Consider the following 16,869-nt stretch of genomic DNA (forward strand, 5'->3'; position numbering starts at 1 on the left):
CATAGGGTATTTGTTTTACTAATCTGTAGATTTTCTTACATTAATGGCCTTCTGCTGCAATCATGTTGCAACAAAGGAAATTATTTTTTTCTGTGGCTGCATAGTATTGCATGCTGCATTAAGTATCCCATTTTTGTTATCCAATCTAAGATTTATAGGCACCCTGTTTAATTCTATGTCTTTTGCTATTGTAAATTTTCAATAAACATGAGTGCAGGCGTCTTTTTGACAAAAGAATTTACTCTCCTTTGGAAGTGATGGGTTAAATGGCAACTCTAGTTTTAGTTCTTTGAGAAATCCCCAAACTGCTTTCCACAGGGGCTAAATTTTATTGCATTCCCACCAACAGTTATAATGATATCTATTTCTCCACAACATCAACATGTTACTTTTTGACTTATAATAACAGCCATTCGAAATGGTGTGAAATGGTATCACATTGTCATTTTCATTTTCATCTCTAATGATTGGGGTGTTAAAGCATTTTTTGAATTTTTATTGTCAACTCTTATGTCTGTTTGAGAAGTATCTATATTACTTTTCTAATTTTTCAAATTAAATTTCTTATAGATTCTATATATTAATCACTTGTGTGCAGTTTGGAAATATTTTATTTTATATCTTAGGATGTCTGTTTCCTTTGTTGGTAAGTTTCTTTGGCTGTTCAGAAGCTCTTTATTTTAATTAGATGCAAAGTCTTAATTTTTATTCTGTTGGACTCACTTTTAAGATGTTATTCAGAAATCATTCCAGAGGCCAGTGTTTAGAAGAGTACTTTCTAAGTGTTCTAGAATTTTTGTAGATTGAAGACTCACAAATAAATCATTAATCTATCTTGACATATTTTTTATATGGAAAGAGGTAGGGGTCCACTTTTTTCTATATAAAACTAACCAGTTTTCTAAGTACTATTTAACATAAATATTATGATTTTTTGAGAGGAAGTCTCATTCTGTCACCCAGGCTAGAGTGCAGTGGCATAATCTCGACTCACTGCAACCTCTGCCTCACAGGTTCAAGCAATTCTCCTGCCTCAGCCTCCCAAGTAGCTGGGACTGCAGGCACGCACCACCACTCTGGGCTAATTTTTGTATTTTTAGTAGAGACAGGGTTTCGCTGTATTAGCCAGGCTGGTCTTGAACTTCTGACCTCATTACTTGCCCGTCTCAGCCATCCAAAGTTCTGGGATTACAAGCATGAACCACCAGTCCCGGCCTGTCAGTAGCATTTCTATGAACTACAAACTATCTCAAAAAAATTTTTTTAAACAACTCCATCTACAATAACTGTAGTAACTATACTTTCAAATAAATTTAACAAAAAATTGAAGCACCTTACAGTGTATTCTAAAAAACATTAAAAAAATTGATATGAGAATTAAAAATTGATCATTAATAAACTGCCATTATTATTGTGAAATACTTGTATTACACAAAATGATCTACAGATATAAAGCAATCTCAATGAAAATATCAGTGACATACTTAATAAAATTTCTTTTTCTTTTTCTTTTTTTTTTTTCAGACAGTTTCGCTCTGTCGCCAGGCACCAGGCTGGAGTGCAGTGGCACAATCTCAGCTCACTTCAACCTCCGCCTCCTGGGTTCAAGCAATTCTCCTGACTCAGCCTCCCAAGTAGCTGGGACTGCAGGCATGCGCCACCATGCCCAGTTAATTTTTTGTGTTTTTAGTAGAGACGGGGTTTCACCATGTTGGCCAGGATGGTCTCGATCTCTTGACCTTGTGATCCGCCTGCCTCAGCCTCCCAAAGTGCTGGGATTACAAGCATGAGCCACCGTGCCCGAAAATAAAAATTCTTAAAAACAGGTCAGGTGTGGTGGCTTCCGCCTGTAATCCCAGCACTTTGGGAGGCTAAAGTGGGTGAATCACAAGGTCAAGAGATCGAGACCATTCTGGCCAACATGGTGAAACCCCATCTCTACTAAAAACACAAAAATTAGCTGGGTATGGTGGCTGGTGAGGCTGTTACTCAGGAGGCTGAGGCTGCAGAATTGCTTGAACCCAGGAGGTGAAGGTTGCAGTGAGCCAAGATTGCACCACTGCACTGCAGCCTAGCAACAGAGTGAGACTCTGTCTCAAAAAAAAAAATTTTTTTAATACATCTACAATTTATGTGGTACCACAAAAGACCCTGAATAGCGAAAGCCATCAAAGAGAAAAAACTGAAGCTATCACCCTACCTGACTTTGAAATATACTACAAAACTATAGTAACAAAACCAGTATGGTAATTCAATAAAAACAGACACTGGGCCAATGAAGCAGAAAAAAGAGACCAGAAATATAACCATGTAATTACAGCTAACCAATTTTCTTTTTCTTTTTTTTTATAGAGATGGGGTTTCTCCATGTTGGTCACGCTGGTTTCGAACTCCTGACTTCAGGTGATCCGCCCACCTCAGGCTCCCCAAGTGCTGAGATTACAGGTCTGAGCCACCGTGCCCAGCAAAGTTGACAATTTCTTAGGGAAAAGACAATAAATGCTGTTGAGAAAACTTTATGGCCACATGCAGAAAGAAGAACCTAAACTCACACTACATATAACAATCCACTCAAAATAAATTAGACACATAAATGTGAGGCCTGAAACTCTGAAACTACTACTACTACTACAAAAAAAAAAAAAAACCCTCAAAGTGAAAGCCCTATAACATTGGTTGGGCAGTGGCTTTTTTTAAAAAACAAGAGTCAGAATACTTCAAATTAAAATGCTGCTGCACAGAATATGACACAATCAACAGGATAACTAAAAAATGGGACAAGGTGTTAATATCAAAAATATGTAAGAAATTTAAATAACTATACAACAAAATCAAGTAACTATTAAAAATGAGCAAAAAGCATATTTTTTCCAGAAAATACACACATATGGCAAACATATATTTAAAAACGCTAAATGTCAATTCTTATTAGGGAAAGCAAGCAAAAGAAAAACTATTAATATCTCAACTAACTTGTTAGAATTACTCTATAATAAAAAAAAAAAAAATGGGCTGGGTGCAGTGGCTCATGCCTGTGATCCCAGCACTCTGGGAGGACAAGGCAGGTGGATCACCTGAAGTCAGGAGTTTGAAACCAGCCTGGCCAACATGGCGAAACCTTATCTCTAATAAGAATACAAAAAATTAGTTGGGTGTGGTGGCAGGTACTTCTTAACCCAGCTACTCAGGAGGTTGAGGCAGGAGAATCGCTTGAACCCAGGAGGTGGAGGTTACAGTGAGCCAAGATCACATCATTGCACTCCAGCCTGGGTAACAGAGCAAGACTCTGTCTCAAAATAAATAAATAAAATTTAGAAAGTGTTGGCTGGTAAAGATGTGAATTTAAAAAAATGCTTTCACACTGTTGGTTTGAATGTAAATGAGGACAGCCATCATGAATAACTAGAGATTACTAAAAAAATTTTAAAACTTAAAATTAAACTATTATATAATAAAACAATTTCACTAGGGGATATATGTTCTGAAAAAAATCAGAATAAAGAAACATTTACACTTCTATGTTGTTTCCAGCACTCTTCAGAACAGCCAAATTATACAGTCAGCAGTTCAACATCTAATGAATAAATACAGACAATATGGTATATATACCCAATTTGGAATACTATTCATATTTAGAAAATTCTATTATTTCCAATTACATTAACCTGAAGGAATTCAGGTGAAATAAGTCATAGATGAAATAAGTCAGTCACAGAAATATTAGTATGTCATGATTTCACTTATACATGGATTCTAAAAAACTTAGTCTCACTGATGTAAAGAGCAAACTGATGACCACCAGATGCCAAGGTATTTAGAAAAAAATGAGGAATTAGACAGATGTCTGTCAAAACTACATAATTATAGTTGATCAGGAGGAATAAGTTCAAGATTGTACAGCACTGTGACTGTAGTTTTATAATACTGCATTTGTTACATTTGAAAAATACTGACAACGTTATGTGATCTCACCATAAAAATGTTAACTATTTGAGATAAGGCATTAATTACCAGAGCTAAGCATTTGGCCACATGTATATACTTCAAATTGTTGTTTTATAGAAAAAAATACACATTTTATCTTTCAAGTTAGAGAGTATATTTTTAAAACCTTACAAAAAGATAACAGTATTTCATATAATGTCTGTGTCTTTGTCATAAACTTGGCAGAATAGTATACAATATAGTTTTTGTGCTGTTTTCATTATGTGTCAGTCATAACTGTAGGAACTTTGATATTTGACAGCATGTTTTAAACCCAACACAGTGCATGCAAGGACCCAATGTACTTTAGTCCTTTATTTTAAGCTTAAAGCACCTGGAGCTGGTGCTAATGGTAATGGTATAAAAGACACCAAAAGGGCAAATGTTACTTATGGTCCCATGACTGGACACTCTGTGAACACAGTAAACTAATTTGCATGAAAAATAACAAAACATCTTTTAATCCAAAAGCTGCCATAATTTCCAAAAGATTTCCAGAGGAAATAATGAGGTTACACTTAGGTGTCTAATAAAACCTGTAGACTAACCTTCACCCACCAAAAAAATTTTAAAAAAATTTTAAAAATATAAGAGTGAGAAATTCCTCAACATTGGAATATCAATATAAAAAATATATATTATTCCAAATATACAGAGGTCATTTTATTGTTTTGCAACCTTTAACATTCACATGTAAAATCAGAAGATTCTACCAGGAAATGCGAGTTGTGCTATATTACAAAAAATTAAATTTAGGCCAGGCATTGTGGCACACACCTGTAATCCCAGCAGTTTGGGAAGTTGACGCAGGCAGATCATCTGAGGTCAGGAGTTCAAGACCACCCTGGCCAAGAAGGTGAAACCCTGTCTCTACAAAAATATAAAAATTAGCCAGGCATGATGGCGGGTGCCTCTACTTCGAGGTACTCAGGAAGCTGAAGCAGAAGAATCACTGGAACCTGGGAGACGCAGGTTGCAGTGAGCCCAGATTGTGCCACTGCATTTCCAGTCTGGGTGAGAGAGCAAGACTTTGTCTTAATTAAAAAAAAAAAAATTTAATTTAATACGGTTCACTTAGCACAAACTTTCAAATTTTCATTTCTATGACATACTTTCCAGCAAATTTTGTATTTTTCACACTTCGGTTTTCCAGCAAATTTTTTATTTGTCACACTTTGGGTAAGAATCTAATAAGACTTTCTTTTTACAAACAATGAAGCACATGCTAACTTATTTAATCCTCTCATATGTGGACAGTGTGTGCTTTTATTTTAATTAACTCATCTGAAAGCTATATTGATAAGCAAACTCTCCAGTTGAAACCAGTTTTACTGGGCATTAAAAAATACCAAAGTTCTTATCAAAACCACAAAATGCCATGTGAAATAACATGGCATGAAGAAAGTAGGGGAAAAACTATAGCCATAACACAGAAAAAGAAGGGCCATGATGCGTACATGGCTGGAAGAGACATAAAATGACAAAACTTAAGATAATTAGGAGATAAAGCAGAATTTCTTTTAAAATTCAGCAAAATTAAGCCTTGCAGCCTGAAAAATAGTCCTCTCCACATGAAGAATCAATGTTATTTGTTTACCTTTGATATTTTCTACCTCTGACTTGAAGTTAAAAACTTTAACAGAAATATTTATGAGTTATTATGGAGCATCTTTTACACAGCAAGCACTGCTACATTTATAATAAAAACATTCTCACAAATTATGAAGTTTCCTATTACCTAAACAAATTAGCCCAGTTAATAAATTTACTTACATCCATTATACAAAGTGAAAAAAAATTACTTACAAAAAGTAGGCTTATATAAGGTTCTCCAAATAAAAGAACAAAATGGAATGTTCCAACTAAATAGAATTTAATACACTAATTTAGAAGTTACAGCTAAAATTATTTTGTGTGCTTTTTTTTTTTTGAGACAGTCTTTCCCTGCCACCTAGGCTGGAGTGCAGTGGCACAATCTTGGCTCACTGCAACCTCCGTCTCCCAGGTTAAGGCTATTCTCTTGCCTCAGCCTCTCGAATAGATAAAATTACAGGTGTGTGCCACAATGCCTGGCTAATTTTTGTATTTTTAGTAGGGACAGGTTTTCACCATTTTGGCCAGGCTGATCTACTTCTGACCTCAGGTGATCCACCTGCCTCGGCTTCCCAAAGTGCTAGGATTACAGATACGAGCCACCATGCCTGGTCCATGATTAAATTTCATTAGTCATTCTTAAAATCACAGCGCAGCTCACATAATACTTTATCAACTACAAAACACAAAATTTACATAAGAAACAACAAAGTTACGGGTTTGGCAGGATGACTACCAGGCAAGTAAAAACATTGCATGGTGAGATTCTGAACCATAAAATATTACAGTAACAGATTCAATACAAAGTAGAAATTATAGATTCCCATTCAGTAGTTTTGAGAATTTTTTTCTAAAAAATTAGACTCCTGCTCTCGGCCTTAGCACCATTTTCTTGGAAACCTCTGTGCCATGAGAGCCGAGTGGAGGAAGAAGGGAATGTGCAGGCTGAAGCGAAAAAGAAGAAAGATGAGGCAGAGGTCAAAGTAACCTGCTAGCTTGTTGCACCGTGGAGGCCACAGGAGCAGAGATATGGAATAACAGACGCTGGGGAAGCTGGTACAAGTTGAGAGACTGCATGCTACCGTCTAGAGCTTGTCTCAGTGGATCAAGAACTTCATCACTATCTGATCACCGATCACCGATCACCTCTGAGATCCACCGTACTCATAACCAAAACTCCCCATGTTGGTTCTTTGCCCTGGACCTGTGACATTCTGGACTATTTCTGTTTACTTGTGGCCAGGTGTAACACCTATACAATAAATCTGCTGTCTAAGCTGAAGAATTAAAAAAAAAAAAAAAAAAATTAGACACCTGGCTGTCTATGGTGGCTTATGCATTCAATCCCAGCACTTTGGGAGGCCAAGGCAGGTGGATCCCCTGAGATCAGGAGTTCAAGACTAGCATGATCAATATGGTGAAACCCCATCTGTACTAAAAATACAAAATTTAGCAGGGCATGGTGGCCTGCATCTATAGTCTCAGGTAGTAGGGAGGATGAGACAAAAATTGCTTGTATCCAGCCGAAATAGTCCACTGCACTCCAGCCTGTGAAAGAGAGCAAGACTCTGTCTCAAAAAAAAAAAAAAAAAAAAAAGGGAAGAAAAAAAGGAAATTATATATACCTTATTAAAATGACTTGTCAGCTGGGCGCGGTGGCTCATGCCTGTAATCCCGGCACTTTGGGAGGCCGAGGCAAGTGGATCACATAGTCAAGAGATCGAGACCATCCTGGTCAATATGGTGAAACCCCGTCTCTACTAAAAATACAAAAAAATTAGCTGGGCATGGTGGCGCGTGCCTGTAATCCCAGCTACTCAGGAGGCTGAGACAGGAGAATTGCCTGAACCCAGGAGGCGGATGTTGCGGTGAGCCGAGATCGCGCCATTGCACTCCAGCCTGGGTAACAAGGGCGAAACTCCGTCTCAAAAAAAATAAAATAAAATAAAAATAAAATAAAATGACTTGTCTTATGCCAATATTGATCCTGAAAATGATTACAAACTCACACTCAAACACAATTATTTCATCATTTTCTTACACCTAAGGTTTATATTTACACTAATAGATGTGTATATTTAACTCTATGTAAATAAAACTAAAGGTCTGTGTGTGTTTACAAGCATACAGGCCAAATAAAAAAGAATATAAAAGAGATTTTTTAAAGTATTTATTCAGGACTCAGATATTTGTACATTTTATTTATAATTGTATATAATTTTTATTATTACAAAAATGACTGTACTCACTAACAATCCACTTGTATATTTTTAAATAACTAAAACTATAGAATTGAATTCTTTGTATTAAAAAAATAAATTTTAGGTGACTGGTTATCTCATTTAACCTAATGTGATTATTATATATTGATGTCTCTATCAGAGAATGTATTTATAACAGATATACATAACATAAATATTATGTGACCACAAAAATTAACGGTAAATTTAAAGGCAAAAAATAAATAAATAAATAAATAATTTACCTACAAGAACAATATTTCTGAAGTTATTTGCAGTTTTAAGTCACTGGCAAAAAAGATGTTAGTCCATTATTTAACCAAATAGTGTATTCTTACCATCTTTTACCTACATCCTTGAGTAAAGGGAACTAGGTTAAGTGGAATAATAAGATTTAACTGAATGTGAAATATTTAAAATATAAAAAAGGTTGAATTAAGAAATTAAATTCACATGCAATCTAAAATTTTTAACTTGTACTACATTTTGTTTCATAAAAGTAAAATTAGTAAAGTAATATACTAATTTATTTTAATTTTTTTTAACTTCCATATATTTTATTGTACTACATTATATGAAAAATCACTTGGTTGCCAAGCAAATAAAACAAAAGAAAGCTTCTTGTAATGTTTAAACAAGACACATGCATCTTGAAGGCCTCTTCTCTTATAAATATTTATCTTAATGGTGAAATAGAGCATTGACAGAAGTGCATTTTGGCTCTGTTAGGATGTTTTGAATATAATCAAATGGTGCAGTGGACAAGTATTAAGTAATTATTTAAAAAAACAAAGAGTGCATCATTCTTTTTTTTTTTTAAGGAACTTTTTTTTAGGAATTGAAAAAAATTTTATTGCATTTTAGGTTGTGGGGTATATGTGAAGAACATGCAAGATTGTTGCATAGTTACACACATGGCAGTGTGATTTGCTGCGTTCCTCCCCATCACCTATATTTGGCATTTCTCCCCATCACCTATATTTGGCATTTCTCCCCATGCTCTCTCTCCCCAATTCCCCACCCCACACTGTCCCTCCCCTATTTCTCCCCAACAGACCCCAGTGTGTGGTGCTCACCTACCTGTGTCCATGTGTTCTCGTTGTTCAACACCCACCTATGAGTGAGAACATGCGGTGTTTGATTTTCTGTTCATGTCAGTTTGCTGAGAATGATGGTTTCCAGGTTCATCCTAAAGTTATATACAAATAATTTTTCTACCAACTGTAGTTTTGGATTATTTTTTAAACTCAGAACTCTGATTTACTGTGTCAGTGCCTTAAACATTTCTTGTTTTTTGTGTTTTTTTTGTTTGTTTTTGAGACCGAGTCTCACTCTGTTCCCCAGGCTGGAGTGCAGCAGTGCAATCTTGGCTAACTGCAACCTCCACCTCCCAGGATCAAGTGATTCTTCTGCCTCAGATTCCTAAGTAGCTGGAACTACAGGTACATTCTACCACACCTGGCTAATTTTTGTATTTTTAGTAGAGATTGGGTTTCACCATATTGACAAGGCTGGACTAAAACTCCTGACCTCATGATCCACCCACCTCGGCCTTCCAAGTGGCTGGGATTGCAGGTGTGACCCACCGTGCCTGGCCCGCCTTATACATTTCTAATGTAAATTATCTGATATTTACCTAGACTTAATTTTGGATTCAATGGTTTTTTTTTTTTATTTACTCTATCTGTAAAAATATATTTTAGTATGAACACTGGAGTTTCCTAGCTCTACTTTTTTTCCAAATTTATTATATTTGCAGGGTTTTCGTTGGATATAAATTCTCTGATGTTGAACAAAGTTCAAGCAATAGCTTCAGGGCTTGTCTCTAATACAACAACATGTGCATTACAAGTAAAGTTACTACAACTCTCTTTATGTTTGTGATGTTTGTCTTCAAAATAAGCCCTCTTCAGCACTTTAAAGGCTTATGTTTTCTAAAGAATCTTTTGAGAAAATTACACTTTTAATGCTTTAAGTATAAACTCTCTGATGTAGAGTAAGATTGTGAGCAGACAGTAACCACTTTTTTACTTTCTTTGTATTTGTACATTTAAAATATGTGTTCCTGTGTAGTAAGATACGAGCATTGTTTAAACATTCTGCCACATTGTTCATACTTGTGGTTTTCTCCAGTATGAATTATCTTAGCTAGAATCAACTGTGACAACCATTTAAATGCTTTGTCACATTATTCACACTTCCATGATTTCTCACCAGCACTATTTCTTTTATGTTTGGAAATGTCTGAGGTGTTGTCACAGCATTATCACAACTTTCGGGTTTGTAGAGTTTATCTTCAGTATGAATCATCTTATGTCTGCTAAGAATTGAGGACTAAAGGCTTTGCCACATTCTTTATACTTGTAGGGTTTCTCTCCATTATGAATTATCTTATGTCTAGTAAGGTTTGAGGACTGCTTAAAGCTACACCACATTCTTTACATTTGTAGGGTTTCTCTCCAGTATGAATTGTCTTGTGTGTAGTAAGGTTTGGAGATTGATTAAAAGCTTTGCCACATTCCTCACATTTGTAGGGTTTCTCTCCAGTGTTAATTACCTTATGTTTACAAAGAGTTGACAACTGATTAATAAGCTTTGCCATATTCTGTGTATATGTAGGGTTTCTCTCCAGTATGAATTACCTTATGTCTAGTAAGGTGTGAGGATTGGTTAAAAGCTTTGCCACATTCTTTACATTTGTAGGGCTTCTCTCCAGTATGAATTCTCTTATGTGTAGTAAGGGTTGAGGACTGGATAAAAGCTTTGCCACATTCTTCACATTTGTAGGGTTTCTCTCCAGTATGCATTCTCTTATGTGCAGTAAGGTGTGATAACCAGATAAAGTCCTTGCCACAATCTTAACATTTGTAGAATTTCTCTTCAGTATGAATTATCTTATGTGTAGTAAGGGTTGAGGATTGGCTAAAACCTTTGCCACAGTCTCCACATTTGTAGTGTTTCTCTCTAGTATGAATTCTGTTATGTGTAGTAAGGGTTGAGGACCGGTTAAAAGCTTTGCCACATTCTTCACATTTGTAAGGTTTCTCTCCAGTATGAATTTTCTTATGTCTAGAAAGGGTAGAGGAACAGCTATAAGATTTGCCACATTCTTTACATTTGTAGGGTTTCTCTCCAGTATGAATTACTTTATGTCTAGTAAGGTTTGAGTACTGGCTAAAAGCCTTGCCACAGTCCTCACATTTGTAGGGTTTCTCTCCAGTATGAATTTTCTTATGTGAAGTGAGGTATGCAGACCGGTTAAAAGCGTTGCCACATTCCTCACATTTGTAAGGTTTCTCTCCAGTATGAATTCTTTTATGTGTAGTAAGGTATGAAGATCGCATAAAAGCTTTGCCACACTTTTCACATTTGTAGGGTTTCTCTCCAGTATGAATTCTCTTATGTGCAGTACAGTATGAGAATCGCTTAAAGGCTTTTCCACATTTTTCACATTTGTAGGGTTTCTCTCCAGTATGAATTCTCTTGTGTGTAGTAAGGTTTGTAGATTGGTTAAAAGCTTTGCCACATGACTCACATATGTAGGGTTTCTCTCCAGCATAAATGATATTATGTCTATTGAGGTGTGAAAACTGCTTAAAGGTTTTCCCACATTCAAAGTTGTGGAGTTTTGTTTCAGTATTAATTATTTTACAGGTAGAAAGGCTTGAGGTCTCATTATAGGCTTTGTCACATTCTTTACATTTGCAGGGTCTTTCCTCAATATGAATTATTTTACGTTGAGCTAAGTGTGAAAGCGTGCAAAATGACTTTTCACAGTCTTTACATTTGAAAGGGTTCTTTCCGGTTTGTCTTATCTTATGTCTGTTTGAATTTGAAAATTTATCAGAGACTTTCACAAATTTGTTACATTGAAATATTTTGCACTGGGTAGTTGTCAAACACTGGTTAAGTCCATTGTAACATTCTTTGTGCAACTTCCACTCATCCACGCTTTGACAACATTTTCTTAACTGTAAATTTTCATGTCCACATTTTTTATATCTTCTCAGTATCATTTTTTGGAAACAATTTTTTATGCCCTGCTTTGGCCAAAGGTCTTGGGCAAAATAAGAACATACAACTGAAAGAAATAATAGTAACAAATTACTCCACTTACTAGACTCAGATGAATATATTTTGCAAATCTTACCTATAAAATTATACAAACTACATCACAAGATGGCATAGGAAAATATTACAGGCAAATATTTTTTCACAGACATATAAATGTAACAAAAACATACAGACCAAATTACATTTGTAAAAAATTAAAGTAACTGTGTGTAATGTCCCTGGTGTGCCCAAGGCAAAGAGCCACATAGAAGAAAAGTCTGTTACATTTACCCAACACAGATCTTCCTGCTTCTCAATATAACATAGTGACTTGAAATAAATTGCCACCTCCTGATTTCTTTTTTAAAACTCAAGTAAAATACTGCTGTATACATCTTTATTTCTGGATGGTAGGGTCTTTTACAGATACTGGTTCCTGTCTATCATTATAAAAAGTTCTGAAATAGTGGTATTTTTTCAAATGACAGCTGAGACAAAAGGTAAGGTTTACAGCAGCAGAAAGACTGTGGTATCACAGACAGCAAACAATTGTAGCAAGTGATTACTGGTTATTAAAAAAAACATAAATTGTCTGAATGTGGTGGTTCACACCTGTAATACTAGCACTTTGGGAGGCTGAGGTGGCAAGATGACCTGAGGTCAGGAGTTTGAGACCAGCCTGGACAACATAGTAAAACCCTGTCTCTACCAGAAATACAAAATTAGCTGAGCGTGGAGATACATGCCTGTAATCCCAGCTATTTGAGAGGCTGGGACAGGAGAATCACTTGAACCCGGGAGGCAGAGGCTGCAGTGAGCTAAGACCATTTCACTGCACTCCAGCCTGAGTGACAGGAGTGAAACTCTGTCTCAACAAAAGGGGGGATGGAGGGAGGGAAAAAGAAAGAAAGAGAAAAAGAAAGAAAGAAGAAAAGAAGGAGAAACATGAATCAACTTTAACTAAAAATTTTCAAAAATCACAGACAAGAAGAAAGTCTTGGTAGCTGCAAGGTAAAAGTAATGTGTCATTTACAAACATAGTGTTAGAAAATTTTACACAAGGCACATCCTAACAACATGTTTAAGAGACTCCCAGAATCTCTAGTCAAGATAATTGTTTTCAGACTATGTCAGAAAAAACTTATTTTAAAGACTGTGACAGGTATCTTTTTTTAAAATATTCAAATCTCAAAGATTACAAAACAGGGCAATATTATTTTATGAAAAATATTATATAATTTTCAGAAAGAACTATAAAAAGGTGTACACATTAACTTTAAACACTGATAATAAATTGAGTAACACTGAATAAGTGAAACAGGAACACAGAGTGCTATAGAAAACCAAAAAAAGAATAAAAACAAAAATATCTAAATTTTTTTTTTTAATTTTGGGGGTAAAAAATTAAAAAATCAGAAACAAGAAAATCCCAAAAGTAAAAAAAAAAAAAGAAAAGAAAAGAAAAGACATAAAAGTGAAGAGGTTCAACAAACAAATTAGGATACACACAAAGATATTTATTAAAAAATATATATATATAAGCACATTTTCAAAAATCACAGACAAGAAAAAGGTCTTGGAAGCTGCAAGATAAAAGTAATGTGTCATTTACAAACACAGTGTAAGGATATAACCAGTAAATTATCAACAAAAATTTTACAGGCCAGAAAGAAACCGTGTGACACAGTCAACATTCTGGGGGTTGGGGAAAGCTATCAAGGGAGAATAATAACCATCAACAAATCTGTCCTGCCAAAAAACCAGCCTGGCCAACATGGTGAAACCCTATCTTTACTAAAATACAAAACGTAGCCGGGCATGCCTGTAGTTCCACCTACTCGATAGGCTAAGACAGGAGAATCGCTTGAACCCAGAAGGCAAATGAAGTAAGTTGAGATCACGTTGCTGCATTCCAGCCTGGCAACAGAGTGAGACTCAGGGGGTGGGGGTGGGGGACCTTTGAAACAACTGAATTCCAAAAAATATTTTGGCACTGCATATGCTGTACATATAAAAGATGCTGAAAACACTTTCTTAAACTGAAAATCAAAAAATTCAAGAAAACAACACACAAATAAAATTACATTATTTTCTGGGAAAGATATGCACATACACAAAAATAGAATACCATAATAATGCAGAAATAATTGTAAATTATTCTCTAATATTTGAAAAAATAAAGGCACAGAAATTGCAAAGATCTGATAATGAATATTCAATGTAAAAACATACTTAGAAACATCAATGACAAATTTCAGGGCAGATGTTATGAGAAAAAATTTTTTATTCAACTGAAGTTTATTTTGTACCAAATTAAAAATGTTGTTGTTTCTTACAGGTTTTATGTAACCCTCAAGGTACCAAAAAAAAAAAAAATCTTTTTTTGTGTATACATACACAAAAGTGAATTAGAAATAAGTAAAAGCATATCAACACAAAACTCTAAAGACACAAAGAAAGAGAGGAAATGAGAAACAAAGATGAAATAATCAAATAATTTAAAATATAGCAGTACCTCTTTTGCTTTTAGAAAATTATTTAAATATATACATATATATTTAGCTTTCAAATAAAGACACGTACATTCAATAAATAAATTTACTAAAAATTCAGAAACCAGGCCATGCGTGGTGGTTCAGGCGTGTAATCCCAGCACTTTGGAAGGCTAAGGAGGGCCGATCACAAGGTCAACAGATCAAGACTATCCTGGTCAACATGGTGAAACCCCATTTTTACTAAAAATACAAAAATTAGCTGGACATGATGGTGCAGGCATGCAGTCCCAGCTACTCAGTAGGCTGAGGCAAGAGAATCACTTCAACCAGGAAGGCAGAGGCTGCAGTAAACTGAGATCGCATCACTGCACTCCAACCCAGCAACAGCACAAGACTCCATTTCAAAAAACAAAAAAATTGAAAAACAAGATCCAACTTTTTTTCTCTACAAAAATCAGTTGAGATCTAGTGATTAAAAAATACTGAAAGGGGCAAGATGGAAGTAGACATTTCATGCAAGTATGGGTCAAATGAGAGCAGAAAAAATTAAAATATTATACAAGGTATACCTTAAGTCAAAAACTGTCATATTTTTAAAATGTACTTCAAGTCAAATCTCCAAGGAGACAAAAAAAGACATTAAAACTTAGATTTAGGCCAGGCACAGTGGCTCACATGTGTAATCCCAGCACTTCAGGAGGCCGAGGAGGGCAGATCACTTGAGGTCAAGAGTTCGAGACTGGCCTGGCCAACATGGTGACACCATGTCTCTACTAAAATCAGAAAAATTAGCCAGGCATGCTGGTAGGTGCCTATAATCCTAGCTATCTGGAAGGCTGAGGAAGGAGAATTGCTTGAACCCAAAAGGCAGAGGTTACAGTGAGCGGAGATCACATCACTGCACTTCAGCCTGGGCAACACAGTGAAACTCTGTATATATTTAAAAAAAAAAAAAAGTATAGATTTATTCACTGGAAACCTATGACAAATTTGTATATACATGTGTGCATGTGTGCGTCTCACATTAGGGCTTCAAACATATAAAGCAAATATTGACAGAATAACAGAGAGAAATAGAGAGCAACATAATTGTAGTAGGATATTTCAATCCTGCACTTTTTGTAATAAACAAAAAACGAGAATATTAGTAAGGAAACAGAAGAATTGCAGGCATTATAAGACAATTATTTGTAACAGAGGTATAGAAAACACTCCTTAACATCAGTATACACATGGTTTTCAATAGCTAATACAACATTTTCCTTCATTGAACACCTCTTAGGCCAAAAAGAAAGTCTTACCAAACTTTTAAAAACTGAAATTTTATAAATTACTTCCTATCATCAAAATGAAATGAGTATCCAATTAAATAAAATAAAAAACTAAAAAATTCACAAAAACAACACACTCTTGAGGATGCCCTTCTGAAAGGCTGGAAAAGGGAATACTGTAATGATGTTCACCCTTTTCAATGCAATCTACAGATTTAATGAAAAGTTTTTCAAATTTCTCAATGGATTTTTTTACAAAATAGAAACAACAATCCCGAGTATATAGAATCTCGAAAGACAATAAGGTAGCCCAAAATATTGAAAACAAAACCAAACAATGTTGGGGGCATTAAAGTTTCTGATTTCAAAACAAATTACAAAGCTACAGAATTAAAACAATTTGGTATGAGTATAAAGGTAAACAAGTAGGCCGGGTGTGGTGGCTCATGCCTGTAATCCCAGCACTTTGGGAGGTTGAGGGGGGTAGATCATGAGGTCAGGAGTTTGAGACCAGCCTGGACAACATGGTGAAACCCCATCTCTACTAAAAATAAAAATAAAAAAATAGCTGGGTGTGGTGGCATGCGCCTGTAATCCCAGCGGCTGAGGAAGCTGAGGCAGAAGAATCGCTTCAACCCGGGAGGCAGAGATTGCAGTGAGCTGAGATCACGCAATTGCACTCCAGACTAGCTGACAGAGCAAGACTTCATCTCAAAAACAAAAACAAACAAAAAAAAAGAAAGTAGACTCATGTTGCAGTGAGCCAAGATTGTGCCACTGCACTCCAGCCTGGGTGACAGAGTGAGACTGCATCTCAAAATTAAAAAAAAAAAAAAATTTGGATGCAATAGAATGCAGCACATAACTCTCACATACATGGTTATATGAAGTCATCTGGATACCAATAATTATTTTAGTATTGTTACTAAAAGCCAATAGGTAAAAGGAATGCAAATTTCTGTCACCAAATCATTCAATAACTATAATTTGAAATATAAAAATACCGAAGTATTTACTCAGTTTGCAAAAACACAAGAAATATTCTAACTATAAAGGTATATTTTGAGGATATTATGCAAAATAAAATGAGCCAGCCACAAACATGTTTGAAAAGTACCAGGAAATGGGAAAAGAAGTGTCAGTTATTTAATGTGTAGTATAAAATTTTTAGAAATCTTTTATAAAACAATGCAAATATACTTAACATGCCTGAAATGTACAGTGTTTTTGAGT

General features: G+C 35.3%; 1 long non-coding RNA gene and 1 pseudogene across 1 annotated transcript; both read right to left on the reverse strand.

Moving 5' to 3' along the window:
- Window positions 1-2,328: 2,328 nt before the first annotated feature.
- LOC135272574 (uncharacterized) lies at window positions 2,329-3,948 on the reverse strand. Its single transcript, XR_010340592.1, has 2 exons — window positions 3,513-3,948; window positions 2,329-2,480 (listed from the first exon to the last, which is right to left on the reverse strand). It is a non-coding gene; the product is annotated as an uncharacterized LOC135272574 (long non-coding RNA).
- Window positions 3,949-9,502: 5,554 nt separating this feature from the next.
- The window catches only part of LOC105727611 (zinc finger protein 98-like), a 41,170-nt pseudogene continuing 33,803 nt past the window's right edge, over window positions 9,503-16,869 (reverse strand).

This window comes from Aotus nancymaae, unplaced genomic scaffold (genome assembly GCF_030222135.1).
Source record: "Aotus nancymaae isolate 86718 unplaced genomic scaffold, 86718_ANA_hifiasm-v0.15.2.pri h1tg000115l, whole genome shotgun sequence".
NCBI lineage: Eukaryota > Metazoa > Chordata > Mammalia > Primates > Aotidae > Aotus > Aotus nancymaae.